The sequence below is a fragment of the Mus musculus genome, chromosome 12 (assembly GCF_000001635.26).
Source record: "Mus musculus strain C57BL/6J chromosome 12, GRCm38.p6 C57BL/6J".
NCBI classification, from domain to species: domain Eukaryota; kingdom Metazoa; phylum Chordata; class Mammalia; order Rodentia; family Muridae; genus Mus; species Mus musculus.
Genome location: NC_000078.6, coordinates 70726185 through 70746719, shown reverse-complemented (window position 1 = coordinate 70746719; position 20535 = coordinate 70726185). Strand labels below are relative to the sequence as shown.

Genomic DNA, 20535 nt, shown 5'->3' with positions numbered 1-20535 from the left:
TCCTAAACAGAATAAACACTATAATAAGGATAGATAAGTTATATTCTACATCAGTTTCCATTAGCAATTTAAACACATTTGTAGATGAAAAGATGCAATTACATCTATACAGAGTCTGGTTCAAAAGGAAATTTTTATAATTGGACAATCAATTCTATTGAATAGAAAATGTTAAAATATCACAGTTACAACTCAATGCTCTAAACAATGTTAATTAAGGTCTATTATGACCCAGGTTTTGTCTGCCTATGTTCTGAAACTGGTTTTAGTAGTGACGATATTAAAGTAAGTTTTTAGAGACAGGATATTGTTGTGTCGACAGCTTAGGCTGGCCTCTAAGTCAGGACCTCCCTGCCTCAGTTTCTGAGTGCTGGGGTTTGAGGGATGGGTACCCTGTATTTGTGAGTATGAGACGGGGCTTCTTCAGACAAAATGCTCTCAGTATTTTCTAGGGGTTCCTGGACAGAGGGAGATTCAATGCTTTCCTGTGATGAGCACCAATCTCATCCAGAAGCAGGCTTTCACAAAGCTGGTGGATTCCTCATCTGGTTAAGCCCTACACCTGAGGGATTCAGGGGAATTGTTTCCTTATTTCCTTTCCTTTTGCAAGAACTTAGCCTGGCATACAGTCTTAACAATGGGATATTCTAGCATGCTTTTGCAATGTAAAGTTAGGTTTAATGGACAAGACTTGACAAAATTTACTTGTAGTGTTTCCTAGGTCTTGACTACCCATTTTCACTTCCAAAATGGAACAATGATAGTGGCCATTCTTTCTGAGTTTCAACGCTTGCTCTGGTTGTCCTTCTACCACACTGGCTTCTGGAATGAGGCCAACCACTGCTCAAACTCTGCTCCTCCAAAGCTCATGACATTTGAATGTAAACCATGAGCATGACCTTTAACTAGGTCTCTCTCTCTCTCTCTCTCTCTCTCTCTCTCTCTCTCTCTCTCTGTGTGTGTGTGTGTGTGTGTGTGTGTGTGTATGTTTGTGCACGGGCATGCACAAGTATACAACAGTGCCAGAGGAGGATGGTGAGTATTTTCCTCTATCACACTCCACCACATTTCCTTGAGACAGGGTTTCTGACCGAATTGGCTAACTGGTATACCCCATTGACTTATCATGATGTTTCTGCCCTCCCCTCACCCTAGTGTTGGGATTGCAGGTGTGTGAGGCCACACTTAGCTTTTTAAAGTGGGTACTGAGGATCTGAACTCAGGTTATCATACCTAAACACCAAGTGCTCTTTCTTACCTACTGAACCATATCTCCAGCCCAGGACTTCATTTTTTAAATGTCTAAATCAACACAGTTTCTTGTACATAAGAGTTGGCTCAGAAAATTTCTCTTTTACATCTAGGCTTGAAGGGGGGGCATTTCTGTGGGATTAAATATAACTTATGATATCTTTATTTTAGAAGGACATGATGAATTCATCCCCATGTCTGCCAAGTACCTTCTTTGTAAAAAATATTATGGTAAGCTGCGGCTCATTAGCTAGTCATTAGCGAGCAAGGTGCCCACAGACTTTGACTTGTTAGCTTGCCTGGACTAGACAATTGTTTGGAACTTGACAATTTTAAGATGTTAAACTCATCCCAAGTATAACTGCATTGGTGTGACAGAAAAAGCTATTTTCTTTTATCTTTATTGGAAAAAAGGAAAACTGCAAACATGTACTGAACTTTAAGATTGCTATAAGAGACACGTATCCAACAGGAACCTTGTCCTGCATGGGTACCAAAGTCTGAAGAGAAGGCTGCAAAGGTGAAATGATGAGAAATGAAGGAAGAAAGACAAGAGGGCACACCAAGACCTTAGAGATGTATGCCACCAAAGGAGTTTAGGACCACTTTCAGACAGAAGTGATGATGACAAAAATGAAAGGGTGCACATGATTTGCACAAAATTGGGTGGTTTTTGAGTTTTATTTAGATAACAAATGTACTGTCTTGAGCAATTTACTATCAGGCATTAAGCATTGTTTTTGAAGCCTTTTGCACCCATAGACTAAAGAATTTTTTAGCTTGACCTCTCTTGGAGAGGTTTTTAAACAAATTTCTATTAGTAGTGAATATTAACACATTGGAAGATTTTGCATTATAAGTTCTAGACTTATAAATCTAGGAGGTATAGCTTAATGGGTAGAGTCCTTGCTTAATATGCATAAAGTCCTGAGTTTGATCTGTGGCACCATAATAACTGGATGTAGTGGCATATGCATGTAATCGTAGCACTTGGAAGGTAAAGGTAGAATGACCAGAAGTTTAAGGTCATCCTTAGCTACATAGTGAGTTTGAGCTGAGATACATGAGACCTTGTCTCAAAAAACAAAACAAAAAAATAACTTAAGACTTAAGTTTTCCTCTTAAAAAAAGCAGATAGGCTGGCATTTGGCTCATTGGATGAAGTACCTATCTATCACTCACAGGTTTAAAGGCCCTGGGTTCAATCCCTAGCACCTGGAAATAAAAACTGAGTATTTGACTTGAGGATGGTAACACAAACCTATAATCCCAGCATGTAGGAGATGGGATATCCCAAAGACCAAGGCCAGCCTGGAATACATAGTGAGACATTGTCTCAACAAACAAATGAGTAAAAAAGGTACTCTGACAAGAACCTCGTCTACATTTCTTCATGGACACCAGGATCTGGAGCTGAGTGGCAATCATGAGGCCATCAGCTGTAGCCTGTGGCTTCCCCTTTCCTTGTCATGGCTTCCCTTCCAACCTGCTTTGACCATGAGTATTAGTGGTCTGGATGTCTGGCCCCTGTAAGTATTTGGATCTTCAACTTTTTTTGTACATTGTCAGAGTCTTCTGCCCAGTGGTAGATGTGGCACATGTTCTTCTACAATCAGACGATCAAAGCAAGGGGTCCTGCTCTCTCAGCACCTTTTGCAAATACAACACCTTACCCACAGAATGTAACACCTGATAAAACCACAGCACTTGGTCTAGAGAGAAAATACCATGGGTAATACACATACAGAATTTAGCTTTTTGTTCTGAAAGTACATTGTGGATCATGATATTCTGCAATGGCAAGGCACCTAGCTGTGTTTATAGGAAAGATGGTGGGCTTGCCATGAACTCTCTCTTTCAGTTAATTTAATCCAGGAAGCCAGTTTTAGGTGAGAAAATTTGGGTTGACAAAGCAGCTAGATTGAGATCATCTATTGTGTTTTTCAGAATGGCTTTCAGTCTGTAAAGAGTTTCTTTTAAACAGAGAGGTTCTCTCTCTATTTGAAATTCTACCTCTGACATATCCTTATGCCATATAAAGGTACACACGTTTATATGAAAACTCAGCGTAGGCACTCACTTTAATGTCTGCTCTTAGAAAATGTACAGAGCATATGGATAAAGGCAATGCTAGCAGCTGTGAGATGTGGAGTGAATTTCCCAACAGACAGGCACTGATTCAGGCAACCAACCCAATGTGTGCATTTCTTTCTCTCAGGAGATTCTGTCTCTGCCATCCTAATAACCAGGTCTATGGAGCTGGGCAGCTCCGTGAACTCCTCCTGTTTCATTCCTTGACAAGGAGGGATTTTTGTTAAGTAACTCTGACTCCCTAAAGATAGAACGTATTATTTTCAGGTAGAGGTGCCTGCAGTAAAGGGAGGCCAGCCTGTTTTGATTTACGAATTGATGTGTAGCCCTTGACCTTGGCTGGCTGCCTCTGTCCAGCCTGAACCATGTGCAGTTGGTTTTGTCATCACTGCTGTTCTCTTTGCAGTAGACCCTGAAGTCTGTTGGTAGCTGCCAGGGCTCTCTAGTTGTTAGATACTCTTTCACCCTAGCTGTTAAGTGCTCAATCATCTCTAAGTCAAAGAGAGACTTAGTCCCAGTTTTCTCTACCTAGTTTATAGATAAGGTTTTTGAAGCCATAAAGCTCTCTCTCTCTCTCTCCCTCTCTCTCTCTCTCTAACTTGCAATCCTCAAAGTGAAAAATTTATTAAAAATACTACATTTAAATATTTAAGTTAAGAACGAAGAGAAAAAAGTTTTGATTTTTATTTTTCTCTGATCTCAAAGATTACCCTGTCCTAACAGAGCAATATGATTCTATTTGCAAAGAAGGGTTTAGAGAGGAAATCATGAAGGCAGGGCATACTCAATAAGAGTAGGAGTCAGGGCCAGCAGCAGCTGATTTCAAGTACAACAGCTTGTCAGCAGGAGTCAGTCCCTGTAAGGTCTTAGGGAGTTGAGAGAGGTGATACCCACTGAGACCTATGGATCTTTTTCTTACTTTTTGTGTTCCTTCAGTAGTAATAGGTAATTATTATGGAATAACTATAAGATATAACAAGATAAAACCTCCATGTCTCTACTACCCACAAACCCATGCAGTTAACCTTTTGATGTCTATGCTTCTAGACTTCTAGCAAATATATACATATATAATATAGTTTCAAAAAGCTGGTTTATATCATAAATATTTATAAATGTGAATATACACAAATACTGTATATACATGTGTAAATAATGTAGTATATTAAATATAATAGAATTATACAATAGAAACATTATATTTTAATTTAATATTTAATATAAAATATAAGTGTAGGATATGTTAATATCTATAAGCTTAATGCTATCATAAAAGATGTGGTAGAAATATAGTGTTTTCATGGGTGTATTTGCTCTAGTGTAAAAGCAGCATATTTTGGAAAAATCATTGTTGGTAATGGTATTAGTCTGATGTTACTGTGATAAAAACAATTTAAGAGAGAAAGGATTTATTTTGGTTCCTAGTTTGAGGTTGCAGGTTATAGTTTACCATTGCCAGGGAGTCGGATCAGTAGAAACCTGAGTTGCTCATCATTGTATCTATACAGGGAAACAGATGGATGAATGCTTGTGCTGGGCTCATTCTTTTTTTTACCCCGTGGGAAATTCTAGCCTAGGGATGGTGCCACCCACAGCAGGCAAATCTTCCTACCTCAATTAGCCTAATCAAGATAATTCCAACAAGAATGCTCATAAACATATTTTCCAGATGACTTTAAGGCCTTATTAATTTGTTAGCTGAGATTGACTGTCACAATCGTTTTCTCTTTAGATTGACAACTGGGGGAACTGATAGAGGAAGGTTTATATGGCACTCTTGGTACCACTGTCACTGAAGCCACTGCACTCTCAGGTAGGGGACACTTGGGGATAAGGTCAAGTTGGCAAATACTAGAGAGTGTCTAAAGAGAGACAGAAGCTAACGTGGAGAATCTGAAACAGTTTTATGGAGAGCTTCAGATTTTTAGATATTTAAGTCACATTTGAAGAGTAATTCACATACAGTTCACAAACACACACACACACACACACACACACACACACACACACACACACACTCATATACCCAGACACTGAAATTGAAATTAGTTGCAGCAGTGTTAAGCTTGACAGAATGCATCCTGATATTTTCTGTTTTAACACCGTACAGTACAATTCCACTCATTCCATTCACCCTATCCTGTTCTGTTCCATTCGTTTCCTCTTTTAAAATTATTGGTTGAGACATGGTAAGGTTGGTTTCTCAAATGTTTGCTTATCAGTTTGAAGACTATGAAGTTAAGGGACAGTGAATATCCATCACTCTGACACATTAATGAAAGACAAGTAATTATTGTATATTTAAAAGAGTTCCCCTTAATTTATGTAAATAAGGTCCGTAAGTAATTACACAGTATAATTCCATTTATTTTCAGCTACTTAAAAAAGATAATATATTCGGAAACATTAATCTATAGAATTCAGGCCCTTACTTAGAAAATTCAAACTCAGATCCCAGGTGAAATATGAAAATTGCATGCCATTGCTTCAGAACAATAGCTGTTAGCACTTAGGGATGAGTAATAGTTAGATCAGGAAATCTAACCAACTGGAACTCAATAAACAGATCCTTTGGTGCCAGATAGTGGTGCTCATTTGAATCAAGAACCCCAAGCCAGGAACTAAACTCAGATTAACTGAATCCTCTCCTCCCAATGGCTACTATCTCATCCTAAATTCAGATCAAGCCCACTTAGAAAGTGTCTATCACAAAAAGAAATGTGCTAGGAAAAAAAAAAAAAAAGGAGCCAATTTTCTCAGGACAAAACTGAGCCCTGCACATGACTCCTGCCCGGGATGGGTTAGCTTCTAGAGCTGTAGCTGCCGCTCAGCTCTCTCACCTTCCCTTCATTGCTTCATTCCCTTCGTGGAGAGGGAACTTCCCTGCAGAGCATCAGTTGTTAGTGATTCATTCAAACCAAACCATGCCAACCAACCCCACCATGGCTGCCACAGGAATCCTTTCTCATTTCATTCCTGAAGACTGAAAGTGAGGACTGTTTCTTTTAAAATATTTACAAATAACCGTCCAACAACCTTCTAGAAGGTCTAGAAGGAAGGACCTTGTTTCCTCACATGACTTCCTAGAATTTGAACCTGCTGGGCTCATCTGGTGCCTTCATGCAGCCTCTTTAAGCCCAACAGGGATACCAGTTACAGCTGCCTGAATGGGCTACAGTCCTGTGGGTCACATTTGCTTCAAGTGGAACTACAGCCTGTGAAGAAGTCTGTTCAATTTTGGAAAATACGTTAATTTGGCCATTCTGTTTGCGTAGTTCTGAAAGTTGCCAGACTTGTCGTGCCAGGCATCAGAGTCAAAACTTTCATCTTCCTTGGTCCCACCTTCTCTGCTTGTGTGGAGAGCAGAACAAAGGAATGAGGCTGCAGGCAGTGCCATCTAAGGAGCCAAGCAAAGGTCCGCCTTTTGAGTCATGATGACCTCTGAGTGATAACAGCTTCCCACGGAAGCTTTTGCTCCAGGCTTTTATAGGCTGTGCAAACGGAAATGAATCCAACCTGGTAGTTGGCAGCGGGAAACATTTAACAGGGAGGGGACTGTTAGTACTCCCCTCTTGGGAGACCATTTCTCTGTGTTTTTTTTTTTTTTCCATCTTCTTCAAATATAATACACATGGAACACACATATCTTTTCCTGTATTAGGAAAGTATAACCCATGTTGATAATACCTTTCTGTAAGTCACAGGGCATCTATCTGGTTTTAGCAAGCACAAGTTTCTACATGCAGGTGGAGTTGCTCCTATGTGAATGGCTTATGGAACGCAATGCTTTTTTACTTGAGAGAAGGTTGCTGCCCAGAGGGCCTTTTGCAGAGACCTTGAACCCGCTCTCCAAGGCCATTCTGTTTTTCCGAAGCTTGTAAATCCTGTCATTTACGTAGCCTTTTACTCTGTCCTCGCTGTCCCCAATCTCTCTTTGTCAACTTTGTCCTTGATCTTTGTGACCTCAGCGCTTCATGTTCAAATGGAGGACATGCAATCTCCCCCCACTCCCACCCCCATCCCCCATCCTGGTTCTTCCATTCTCTCTCCCCTATGCAGGCCCTTCTATCCTGTCCCTGCACGTCCAGACCCTTCTTTCCGTCTCCTGTCTTCTCACAGACACCGATGTCTTTTCCACCACATCCTTTAAAAACCACCAAAAGTTCATCTTTGTCTAGAATGGGGTTACCCGTGTTTCTACCCAAAGTCATTCTCTGAGAGAAGACGCTGGGGACCAGAGACAAGCTTACATCCTATGTCTCAAAGAGCAAAGACAACAGCCCCACTGCCTACTCTAGTGTACAGCCCACAAGGTTATCAAGCTGAAGATCCTAGATGTTTAAACAGTGACATATGTGAGCACACCACTGAGAAGACCCAAGCAGGGTGTGAATTCAGCATGACAATAATCAAGTGAGTCTTGGGGAGGAAATAAGATCCTGAGTTACTTACTTTGTTGGTTATTATAATAAAACACCTAACAAAGGCAACTTAACCATGGCAGTGTTTTTCTTGGCTCACAGTTCACCAGTGGAGTCCACCGTGGCAGGGAAGTGTGGCGGCAGGAGCTGGAAGCAGCAGCTCACAGGACACCCACAATCAGGAAGCAGGAATGGGTGAGCGACTATGCTCAGTTCCTTCCCCTTTTTATTTAGTCTGAGGCCCTCATCCATGCAATGGGGGTTCCCACCTTTATGGGGGGTTCTTCCTATCTCAGGGACCTTAGATAATTCTCACAGGCCTACTCAGAGTGAGGCTTGTCTTCATGGTGATTCTAGATCCTGTCAAGTTGACAGTGTTAAGCATCACAGCCTTCCTGGGGAAATATAAGGTGACAGGGAGCCCAGGGTAAGTAGCACAAGCAGTCAGTAAAGTTATTTTGAATGAAATCTGCATATGGCTATGTCTCCAAGGTAAACTTACTATACATTTTAAATTGGTGTCTTCAGGAAGGGAAGGTGGCTAGAAAGTAGTAAGCCAATAGCTTATGACTTTGCAGTTGCATATCATGAGATTTCGGAAAATAAGTTTCTCTTAAATATCTCTAAATATACAGTTATTAAATCTTATCTTCAGTGACTAGGGCTGGACTTTTTTATGCTTGAGTTTGTTAAGCGCTTTCAATTGTATTCAGCAATACCATAGACTTTCTATTATACAATTTTACTTCTTCCTCCTCATTAGTGACTCAGAAACACATTAAATCAAAACAGCATTATAACTACAGCAGCCTTTTCGTTATTATGGCTCTGCTTCTGCATAGCATAGAGGAGGCTTCAAAAACATATTTAAAGGATGTATTAAAATTCTTTGACTCATTGGGAGGTGAGATGCTTGACTTCTTCCCTTGACGCTAAGCTGTAAGCAATTAATGATGGCCCATGAAGCTAGGACAGAAGAGGCTATGAAGCTTTGAACTTCCCCTCTATGCTCACTACAGGGCCAGCTGGCCACCATGGAAGAGATCTGGCTCCCTTGTCACTTCAGTCATCAGCACTATTGGACCAACAATACAATGATCACCACCAACTGCCAGGCATGACAGAAGGAAGCCTCAAGACCATATCTGCCCTCAGTTATCAAGCCAACTCTTAGTTCTCCCCTGCAGGACATTTACAACATTGTAGACACTGTACAAAGAGACAAGCCACCCTTACCATGTCCATTCCAAATTTCTGACTCAGAGATTCCAAGAAAGAAAAAATGGTTGCATTGTGTTATCAAGTTTGGGGACGGGTCCGCATGTGGCCAAAGTAAGTGGGATCGTCCATAATTTTGTTACCTTACTAAATTATTATAATGCAAGCTTTTTGTTTGTTTGTTTGAGACAAGGTCTCACTATGTAGCTCTGTCTGGCCTGGAATTCACTATGTATGTCAGACTGGCTTTTAAATTACAGAGATCTGCCTCTCTCTGACCACCATGCCTGGTTGTGTGTGTGTGTATGTGTGTGTGTATTATATAATTTTTTTCTTATTTACTTGTATTTGTAGTATATGTCTGTATGTAAATATTTACATGTGTGTGCAGGTGCTAGTGGAGGCCAGAATAGGGCCCCAGATGCCCTAGAGACACAGGTAGATGATAAGCTTCCTTACATGACTTCTAGGAATCCCACTCAGGTCCTCTGGAAAAGTACATGTTCTTTACCTTTGAGCCCTCTCTCCAGCCATTCCTAAGTAGACAAAACCGACTACCATAAAGTTGAAGGAGCAATTGATGGGACTTGGGAGGTATATAACATTCAGGATAGGAATCTCAAATTTGGACTAAATTCTGTAGAAGAAGAAGGTAAAGTAAATTGGAAATTTGCAAATGTAATTTTGTAAAATGGTTCAACTTTGTCAAGGACTTTTTGTATTTACATGTGCATCTATTGAGATGATTATATGACTTTCATTTTTAGGTCTATTCACGTGCTGTATTTTGTTGATTCATTTCATGTATGTTGAGCCACCATGCTTCCCTGTAATGAAACCAACTTGGCCATGATGTATGATCTGTTTAAATATGTTCTCAGATTAGGCTTAAATGTATTTTATTGAGGATTTTTGTAGCTATGTTCATCAGCAACATTGGTCTATAGCTTTCTTTTATAGTTGTGACCTTATGCAGTTTTGGGATCAGAACAATGCTGGGTTTGTAGAATGTGTTTGGTAGTGTTGGAGAGCCATTGGCATTAGCTCTTTAAAGGGCTGGTAGATCCTATCAGTGAATCTTTCTTGGGGAAATAGTACTGATTTAATCATTTACTTCATTTTTTATTTAATTTTGATGAGTCATTTGTGTCTAGGAATATATTTATTTCATATATATTTTTTAGTGCTCTGGTATATGTTTTCAAAATATTCCCAAGTGATTTACTGGATATCTTTGGAATCTTTGGTAACATTTCCTTTTACCTCTTAGTTTTATTAGTTTAAGTCTTTTCTCACTTTCTTTAGATTTTATTGATTAAGGGGTTGTCAGTCCTGTATATTTTCAAAGAACTAACTCTTTTTTAAAAATTGATTCTAAAGCCAGGCAGTGGTGGCATATGCCTTGAATCCCAGCACCCAGGAAGAAGAGGCAAGTGGATCTCTGTGAGTTCAAGGCCAGCCTGCTCTACAGAGTGAGTTCCAGAACAGCCAGGGCTACACAGAGAAACCCTGTCTCAAACCCCCTCTCTCCAAAATTGGTTCCATGTGTTGTTTGATCAGTCTCCATTTTTAAAAATTTCTCTTCTATTTATTATTTATTGCTATCTACTACTACTTTGGCATTTGGATTTGTCTTACTTCCTTAGCACTTATATCCTTAAGCTATTTAATATATATTTTTTTAATGTAACCACTTATAGGTATAAAGTCTCCCATTATAACTGCCTTGGCTATGTTCCAAAGGTTCTAGTAAAATTGAAAATTTTATTTTGTTCTAGGAACTTTCTCCCTGATTTCCCATGATTGACTGTTCATTTAAGAGTGTATTGTTCAATCTCTGTTTGTTTCTCTAGCTATGATTTTTTTCATGCTCTCAATTTCTATATTTATTTCACTATAATTTGTTATAAGAAATTATTTTCTTTTTTTTTTTTTTGGTATTTGTTAAGACTTGCTTTGTGATCTAGAATGTGATCTGTTTTAGAGAATGCTCTGGAGGCTGCTGAGAAGATTGTGTTCCGTATATCTAGATTTGAATATTCTGAAGACATTTATTTGACCTATAATATATATTAACTTTGTAATTTCTATGCTGACTTCATGCCAGCCAGAGTGATTCATCCAGCAAGCAAATGACAACAGATGCTGTCCTTTGCTAGTAGAAGGTAAACCAAAGGAGCAACCATGGAGATCTGATTGGTGGCTCCTCAAAAAATCAAACACGATACCACCATGTGATCCAGTCATACAACTCCTGAACACTTACGTTAACAAGCTATAGAGACCCTTCACAACTGGCAAGATGGAGAATCAGCCTAGATGTCAACAGATGTAGAAATGTGATACCTGTACACAATGGAGACTTATGCAGCTGCCAACATGAATAATGACATGTATAGAAAAATGGATGGAAGATCATTAAGTTAACTAAAATTAGCCAGACTCAGAAAGACCAATGTTGCATGTTGTCTCTCATATGTGGAAAGTTGTGGAATATATATTGCTTAATATCAAAATCTTTCTTTCTGTAAGCAGATTTTTCTGAGAAAGATAAACTATATCTCTCTTTATATATATATATATCACATATACATATGCACATGATATATCTTATATATATGATATATATTTCATCTTAGATTAGGTTACAAGTGAGCCTTTGATAGATTTTTCTCTTCTCAATGAATCATGTTACTATTTAAAACAAAACAAAACTGAAATAGCCTGGAAGGGTCACAAATATCTTTCACACACCCTTGACCTTAATTTTTACTGAAAATATTTACGTATCCATTAACGTGGAAACTTTCTTGGATGCGGTTGAAAGTTCTTCAGTTTAAGACTATTTTTCTGAAGCTCACCATGTCAACAGTGTCAGGTGGAAGTCATAAGAAGCCACCTGAGCCTCTTGTCAATGTCAATACAATCTTTGTTCACAAGTCTCCTGCTATCCATCTAAGTCCTCTTACTCAGATGCACAGTCATGGGCTCAGCCTCCAATTCCCACCACAGGTACTTTTCTTCCTTTTTCTCTCAACACTGGTGGTTTATAATCCATCCCAGTACTGAGCTACAGCAGGCATTAGGATAAAGGAGGGCCTTTCCAGTGTTGAGGGACCTTCTAATTGAATCGCTTCTCTTGTTCAGTCCCTTACCCTAGTCCTCAATGATTGAAAAAAAAAAAAAGCCTTCTTTGTTTAAAGTCTATAAGGGAGACTCTATTGACAGTCTGAAATTAATGTTGTCACATATGAAAAGAAATCACAGCCATAGTGATTTTGTTTCTCTTTGGTCATGGGCTGAGTTCATCAGAGTCCCCCTGGATCCCAGGGAGGAAGCTGGTGCAAACGATTCCTGCAGGACGACTTCATTGAAAAGCGTTTTCTAGATTCAGAAGGCGAGAACTCTGGACGCAAGACAACTCAGACTGTGTTTTCTCATGGGGTAGTAAGTTCCTAACTCAGGGTCTCAGTGAGAAGAAAGAATGAGGAAGAACTTCAGAGATGCCAGCGATCCAAACTCAGTTCATTCAATAAATGAATCTTTTAGAACGTGCACAATAAATTATTTTCTCTCTAATAGTAAAATGCTAGACTAGAAACTTTTCCTTGAAGAAAGACAGAGAGTAATCTTGGAGACCGGAGAAATCCACAGAGAGCAGGGAGTCAGATTGGGAGACCAGGAGGCCAGGAGGCCGGGAGTCTGGGAGGTCTGTCACTGAACCAGGAGTCAAGTTGGTGGCCAATAAACTGTGGTGATCCTCCTGTCTGTGTGTGACTACATTGCACCTGGGTTCTATGTGTAGTCATATCTGGCTTAGGTGTTTATATCAGGCTGTCATGCTTATGCCCCAAGCTCTTACCTTCTGAACTATCTTCCCTTACTCCACCCACTAAGACAGTTTCTCTGTGTAGCCCTGGGTTGTTCTAGAAACAGGTAGTTCACTCTGTAGAAATGGCTGGCCTTGAACTTAGAGATCCACCTGCGTCTGCCTCCCAAGTGCTGGAATTAAAGGTATATGCCAACCCTTCCCTACTAGGAACTTTTTTTAGCTTCCCCTCAATTTGATTTAAAAAATCTTTTATTCTTTTCCAGTTTCATACATGCTCATAATAAATTGAAGACATGTCATTTTCTAACAGCTTCTTCTCTTTTAATTCCCCTGCTGAAATGTTTGCTTCTTACTTTCCTGCCTTGTGTGTGTGTGTGTGTGTGTGTGTGTGTGTGTGTGTCCCTCTGGGTTTAGTTAGGGTTGTTAGTGTGAACATAGTAGAAGGTTAGTGACTGGAGCAGGGCTAACTTGTCAGACTTTACACCATGGAAGAAAGCAACATCCCTTTCTGGAGCCAACCCTGTCAGTGGTCTCTCAGAGAAGGGATGGGCCTCATGAGCCCTTCCCTCTTCCACGATCAGATGGTAACAGGTCTCTCATTTAATGGAAAAAAAAACCTAACGAATTAAAATGACATTTTATAGTGTTCGATACGATATTTTGATAGATACATTCGTGAAGAATGGCTGGGTAAAGCTAATCAATACATGTTCACATGCTTATTCGGTGGTGAGAACACTTAAAATCTCTTCTGAACCAATTTTAAGATATTATGCTAGTAACTATGGTCAACATGTTGTTCAGATATCATGTATTTATCCATCAGGCCTAACAACTTTCGTGTCCTTCAGGGAACATTTCCCATATTGTTGTGGTAGTACACATCTTTAGTCCCACTCCTCGGGAGGCAGAGGCAGGTGGATCTCTGAGTTCGAGGCTACCATGGTCTACCTAGCAAGCTCCAGGCCAGCCAAAGCTACATAGTGAGCTCTGTCTCAACAAACAAAAACCTGAAGAGCATTTCTGCAGTTTCTTCTCATACCCAAGCTCCAGGCAGTGCCCTTCTGCTCCTTGCTTCTGGGACTCTGACTTCCATGTGAGTGACAGCATGCAGTGTTTGTCCTTCTGGTTTATATCTTGGGCTGCCATCCAGGCTGTTGCCAAAGATAGGACTTCCATCTTAGGAGTGAGTCATTTCCACTGATGGTCTCCCCACCTTTCCTTTATGCACGCATCTTTGGTGAACAGGCTGATTGTAGGCATTGATGATTGCGATCAATACTTCATTCACTCACTTCTGCTTTATCACAGCATCTGAGACGTTTTGATGAGAACCAGGAGAATGGAACATTGCCCTTTGAAGGCAGATATCAGTGGCTGAGATGTAGGGATGCGAGGTTTAGCATAGTAAAGTTAAAGGTTTAGTGTCTTAAAGCTAAAGGTTTAGCGTTGTAAAGTTGAAGGACTCCGATCTTGGACACTCCTTGGATACACTTTAAAGCTGGGGCTGGCTTCATGGTGGAGGGGACAAAACTGCATGATGATGAGCCATCAGGTACTGTGCTGCATCACAAGTGACATATTTATGTGACCTCCTTATGGACAGCAACAAGTAGGAAAGCCTGGCTAAAACTGCACTAAATGTCCAGTGGAACAGGCTACTTAACTCATACTCCCTACTTCACTCTCCTCAAGAACTTAAATGCATAATAGAATCAGAAATAAGAGGAAGAAGAACTTGACTGTAATGCTTTTAGCCACATTTCCTCCCAGAGTCTACTCCAGAGCCGTGACTTGGACAGTTGTATTGATCGCTAAAATCCCCATCCCCCCCCCCCCCCCCCGTTCACCACACACAATTCTGCAAAGTAATGGTACTATGGAAGGTTTTCACACTTGTGAGCGAAAGAAATAATCTAATTATTCAACAGTGGTACAAAGAAAAGAACACCGTACATTCAAGTACACAAATCTGTTGAGCTTAACAAAATCTTTATTTTATCACTGGTGTTTGCCGGGAAGGGGATCTAACAATGACCATGCTATGTTCTAAGTAAGTAGTGGTTTTTAGGCAGAGCCTCCTCTTAGGTCATAGGAGTACCAAAAGTAAACTGTGTTTAATTCATTCATCAACTGTATTGAACATGCGCACGCAAGCCTTTGGTATTTACACGGGAGAGAGAAAGGTAAATAGCACTTAGCCCTGGCTTTGGAGAAGCTTCTGAGTAGCTGAGGTGTGTACAGATGACCACATCAAAGCAGGGGCTGATTATAAATTGCCTCTGTGTTGCTCTCCCTCCAACCTTTGAACAAATCACCCAAGGATCTCAGAGATTACATAGGAAGTATACGGAACCCAGCGTATAATTAAGGCAACAGCAGCACCAGCTGGGGTCTCTTGCCTTTAATGGGTCAGTCCTAGTTTGTGTTGCCTTTTTGGCCTGCATTGGTATCTAATGAAACCTACAGACTTGGAAGTCCTTGGAATTAATTGGCTCTGAAGGCAGGTCTCCCACTTGCACCTGTGAAAACAAAACGCTTGTAGCTGAAGTAGCTCTTGGCACACAGTAGGCAATCATTATATGTTTACTGAGGCAATAATAGTTAAAACATAACATTTGGTCTAAATTTGGTCTGAACTGAATTGTATATTTATGCGTATACATTAATTGCTATCATTCAAAACACTACATTTCCATATTATTTAAGCAGATCTGAACAGCACAAGTGCTGGAGAGACTACATATTTCCCAACAAATATCTGAAGATCTCTTGTTCCACTAGAAAGCTCAGAGAGTAGGTTTTGTCAGGTAATGGCCACAGGTTCAATAGGTCCATATTGCTGTCCCATTCATTGAGTGAACAAACCAATAATAATCAAATTCATATTACAGTTCGAGTCTGGATTCTCTCCCATAAGCTCGTGTTTCAGGTGTGTTCTTCCCAGGAGTGAGCGGTTCTCTTTTTGGAGACAGGGCAGGCTTTAGAGCTGTGGTTCTCTGCCTTCCTAATGCTGCAACTCTTTAATACAGTTCCATGCCTTGTGGTGACCCTCAACCATGAAGTTATTTTTGCTGCTACTTCATAGTTGCCATTTTGCTACTGTTATGAATCGTGACGTAAATGGTTTCTGATGGTCTCAGGGGACCCCTGTGAAAGGGTCGCTCGGCCCCAAAGGGGTTGCGATCTACAGGTTTGAGAACCATGGCTTTAGAAGGTAGAGCCTAGCTAAAGGAAGTCACTCAGGGTGCAGCTTCAGCAGTTATCACAGGATCCTGGTGTCAGCTTCTCTCTGACAGGATGTCAGTAAGCACCCTCTTCCAGACTCCTACCCCCAGCCTTGCTTGTCCTGAAGCTATAAGCCCAAAGAAAATCTTCCCTCTTGGGTTGTTTCTGTCAGGTAATTATAGTCACTGCAGCGTTAAAGTAACCAGTGTAGTTACTAAGCTGGGTCAAGTCTTTTTTCAGATTCCTTGGTTTTTACATAACACCCTGTGTCCCAGGATCCCTCACGGGGTGCTGGACTATGATTACTTCTTATTATGACCTTATAAGCCTCCTGCGGGCTAGGACAGTTTCTTGGACTTTGAGTGGCCTTAATAATCATTTGAGAAGTACTAGGCAAGTACTCTGTAGAAAGCGGGGCCTCATCTGCTGTTTTCTTTGTGACTAGGCCCTGGTTATTGGTTCAGGGACAATCACAGACTCGGCCCGTGACTCTTACATCAGAGCATTCCAAGAATGTATATGCTGACCTTGACCCCTGACCCCTGGCTGGGTCGGTGTTTGCAGTGCTCACCCATTGTAACTTTGTTAGCTTTTCATTCTCTCTGTTGCCCTCACTGTTTACAATCCTCACAGGAAAAATCGGGACTTAAACACCATTTCTTTGAGGCAGAGAATCTGTATCAACTAAAGGAGTTTTGAAGCAAAACTTGTTCCTTGCCTCCTGATTTATTTATTTAGCAAATGGTGCATTTATGTACTGTGGAGTCTTAAATACTAATTTCCTGTTTTAGGTTATAATCCAAAGATGACTTCATTTGTTTTCCCTCACGTTACAGGCTCAGCGCTGGGAGCTGCCGCAGTGGCCCCTTCATCTCTTTGACACTTCAGTGCTGCTTTATTTATGTTTATTTATGTATGTTTCTGTTTTATTTTAGTCCTTTGCTGCTGTCTGCCTTCAGAGAATACTCTGATTAATCTTGTGCATTTCCACCCCTGTTCTAGAACCAGCCACATGTCTGAAAGCAACACCTGGGCAGTTGGCTGCAGCTTTGACGTCGAGGCGGAAGCCTGTTCTCCTAAAGGATCTCACGATTCCATTCTTCTTCTTCCTACTGCACGGGCACAAAGCCTGCCCCTCATCCTTCGGGTGACCCACACTCCTTCCCTCTCTTAGCTCTCCACTGTAGGCAATGTTTCAAAGCCAAAGGACATTAGAAAAAGCTTCCGGCAAAAGAAGGCCTTAGGAGATTCTCTCTCTTGGAAACAAATAGAAAAATCTTGCTTCTGTCTATCCTTGGCAGAGACTCTGGGCTGAGACTTGTGGTTGTAGTACTGGCCCTTGGGGGGAATATGGCCATTTCATAGTAACAGAAAATGCAGCTCAATGGGCTGGAGAGATGGCTCAGCAGTTAAGAGCACTGACTGCTCTTCCAGAGGTCCTGAGTTCAATTCCCAGCAACCACATGGTGGCTCACAACCATGAGATCCAACGCCCTCTTCTGGTGTGTGTATGAATACAGTTACAGTGTACTCATATAAAATAAGTAAATCTTTAAAAATAAACAAACAATCCAATAGTTTATAAAGCTCAACTGGAAACCACAAGGAAAATGTAGTCAGGTCAGTAGGCTAACAAAACTACCCCAAATCAACTTTGGGCTGTGCTATCTCAGTGTGCAGGCCTTATCATATGCCTGACTGCACACCCTCCTGATGACATGACACCAACACAGGATTAGGCACAAATCCACGTACAGACAGTCATAGGCACTAAGAGAAACACATTTCTAGGAACCTCTAGCAGACCTTCTCTTAGAGTTCTCAGTCTCAGCTGAATCATATGCTCGCCCCTAAATCAGTCATCGATAATTAAATGGTTTCAACTAGAAAGACTATATCCTCTCCCTGAGAGGTGTATATTAACTAAGACTGTGATTCTCTTCAAAGGGAAGAAAGGGAAAGGGACTTGGGCTAACATGAAGAGGGTCTAGTAAAGCTGGGCATGGACTAAGACATTCCTTCACAGTTCTGGTTGAGTTTCCTGGCTGAGGAGATTGCTCAACCAGGAAAGTTCTTGCTATACATTTATGAGGACCTGGCCCAGATCCCCAGAGTCTTTGTGAGAAAGCATGGCATGGCTGTACTCGCTCACAAGATCAGTCAGTGCTTGAGAGATGGAGACATGCATCCTTGGCCTAGTCACCAAGCCCCAGGCCAGCAAGAGGGCCTGAGCCTCAAGAATGATACTCAAAGTTGACCTCTAGCCTTTACATACATGTGCATGTTTGCAAATGTATACACACAAACATCTAAGGTTGAGCCTTCTCATGTGTGTGTGTATGAGCACACTTGTACACACACACATTCTTAAAATATTCGTTTTATGGAGACAAGGTCTCATGTAGTATGGGTTGGCTTCAAACTCACCCTGTAGCTAAGGATAGATTTAAATTCCTGATCTTCCCTTGGCCTCCCAAGTACAGGCATGACAGCCAGAACGCACCATGCCCAACTCCTTTTCAGAACCTTTACATATTTCTCCTAGGGTGAGGCCTCTGAAGAGCCTGAAGAAGGCTTACATAAAGGGAGTTTATTTTGGGACCAACTCATGGAGCAGAGTGGGCGGAGCAGAGAAACAAAACGAGGAGAGGGCCAGAGAAAGTACTGTTGGTAGCCAGTGTTCTGTCAGTCCCTAAGAGACATGTTGAGGAGTCTGTTGAAATCACCTTGGCGTTTACCACTCAGAGACTAAAGGGAAGAGGCACTAATTTATCAGCCTCAGTACACCAAAGAAAGGTGGCCCCATGGGTATTAATTTACCCACCCCCACCACCTCCAGGCTGGATAATTGTGAGTTCTCTTCAGGTTCTCACACTTCAGCATCAGTGGGGTCTGGGGCAGGAAGCATGACACTGCTATGGGCTGAGGCCAAGGGCTGATAAATTATACCTCTGAGCAGCTGACCAGAGCTTGTCTGGAACGAGCTGTCACTCCAGTGACTGTCTAAGGGAGTGAGGCTGAGAGGGCGTGAAGAATGGGCATGAAATAAGTACCTCGCCCACAGCTCCATCCCAATTATAAGCATTCACCATCTGGAAAAATGCTTAATCCAAGTGTCCAATAGACTGCAAGCTCCTCCAGGACACGGGGATCTCGTGTCTGGGCGTTACTGATCATGAGTTGAATGTGAAATATGTCCCACAGACTAATGCTTGGTCCCCAGAGGCCAGTGCTATCTTGGGAAGTGGTAGACACTTTAGGGGACATATCGTGGGGGAGGATGAAGGTCACTGGGGGAGGCACGCCTTTGAAGGTTATACCTGGTCTCCAATCTCTTTCTTGGTCCCCATCCACAAACCCTTACCCCTGGCATGCGCTTTCGTTCAATTGTAGGAAGTCAGGAAGCCATGAACTGCAGCCCTTTGAAACCGTGAGCAAGATAAATCTTTCTCCCTTAAGCGACTTCTGTCAGGTGCTTGGTCACGGTGGCAATAAACAGACAGATAATCCTGTTCTTGTTCCTAACCCAGGTAGAATATACACACTGAGGATGTCTTGGATGAATAGATGGCTTTTAGAAAAATGAAGAAAAAAAGAGAATCTAATTACCAGACACATCATTTCAAAGAGAAAGTGTTCAATAATATCCATCCGTAAACCCATCCAACTGCTCCAGGCACGCCCTAAAATCACATGGGGTTCCCAGGGTTCCTGAAACCTTTGAGGGTGTGGGCTAGGGTCGGCCAAGGCCTTACCTTGTGTACCTACCGACTCATGCTCAGATTGGAGTTTATCTGTTGGAAATCATCCCTTCCTGCCTCACTCTAGCAGGATTCTGTGTGGCTGTGTAGAATTCACAAAAGTCCACATTCAAATGCTTTCCCTCTTAACGTCTCCCAGGTTTCCCAAGAGGTGAACTCCTGAAAGTTTCCTGGATGCCGATCCTGTTCTACTGTGGAGAATGTACATATTCTGGCCTCCCAATTGACCTGAAACCTAATAGTCCCAGAGAGAACCCTACCAGCTCAGTATTGAAAGCAAATTCAGATATATACAATGTTCCCCAAGCAGCCATTTCATTGAATGTAACCTTTTGGGGGATGCATCTCCCCCATGCCTCTTTTCTTATGGTTGTCTTATTTATTATTCTCTGTCTTTTAAATTTAAATAAAAAAATTTTCCTGGGCAGTGACTTTGTCAGTCATCCTTCAACCATCCCAAATAGTTGTGAATGCTGAACCATTAAGAGTGACTAGCCATCTGCTTTCTTCATAAGTAATTTAAACTATAAGGAAGATGTCCTGTGTTTCTTTTTGCTGTTGGTTATCAAGGATCCCATAATCTCTTGCTTTCATCTTGATGTAACCCTATGTGATAAAAGTCATGTTGCCATTCTGCACAGTTAAGGACATTTTTAGGAAAGAATATATTTTAATAACAATTGTGAAGACTATTAATACTATTATCCTAAAATGACATTTCCCATCATTTAGG

The 20535-nt window shown here is 41.2% G+C and overlaps 1 long non-coding RNA gene across 1 annotated transcript; it reads left to right on the top strand.

Annotated features, from left to right (window-relative positions):
• The first annotated feature begins 5004 nt into the window (after positions 1 to 5004).
• Positions 5005 to 17428, top strand: Gm40437. The gene is made up of 3 exons (XR_872802.2): positions 5005 to 5155; positions 7866 to 7958; positions 17044 to 17428. It is a non-coding gene; the product is annotated as a predicted gene, 40437 (long non-coding RNA).
• The last annotated feature ends 3107 nt before the right edge of the window (positions 17429 to 20535 follow it).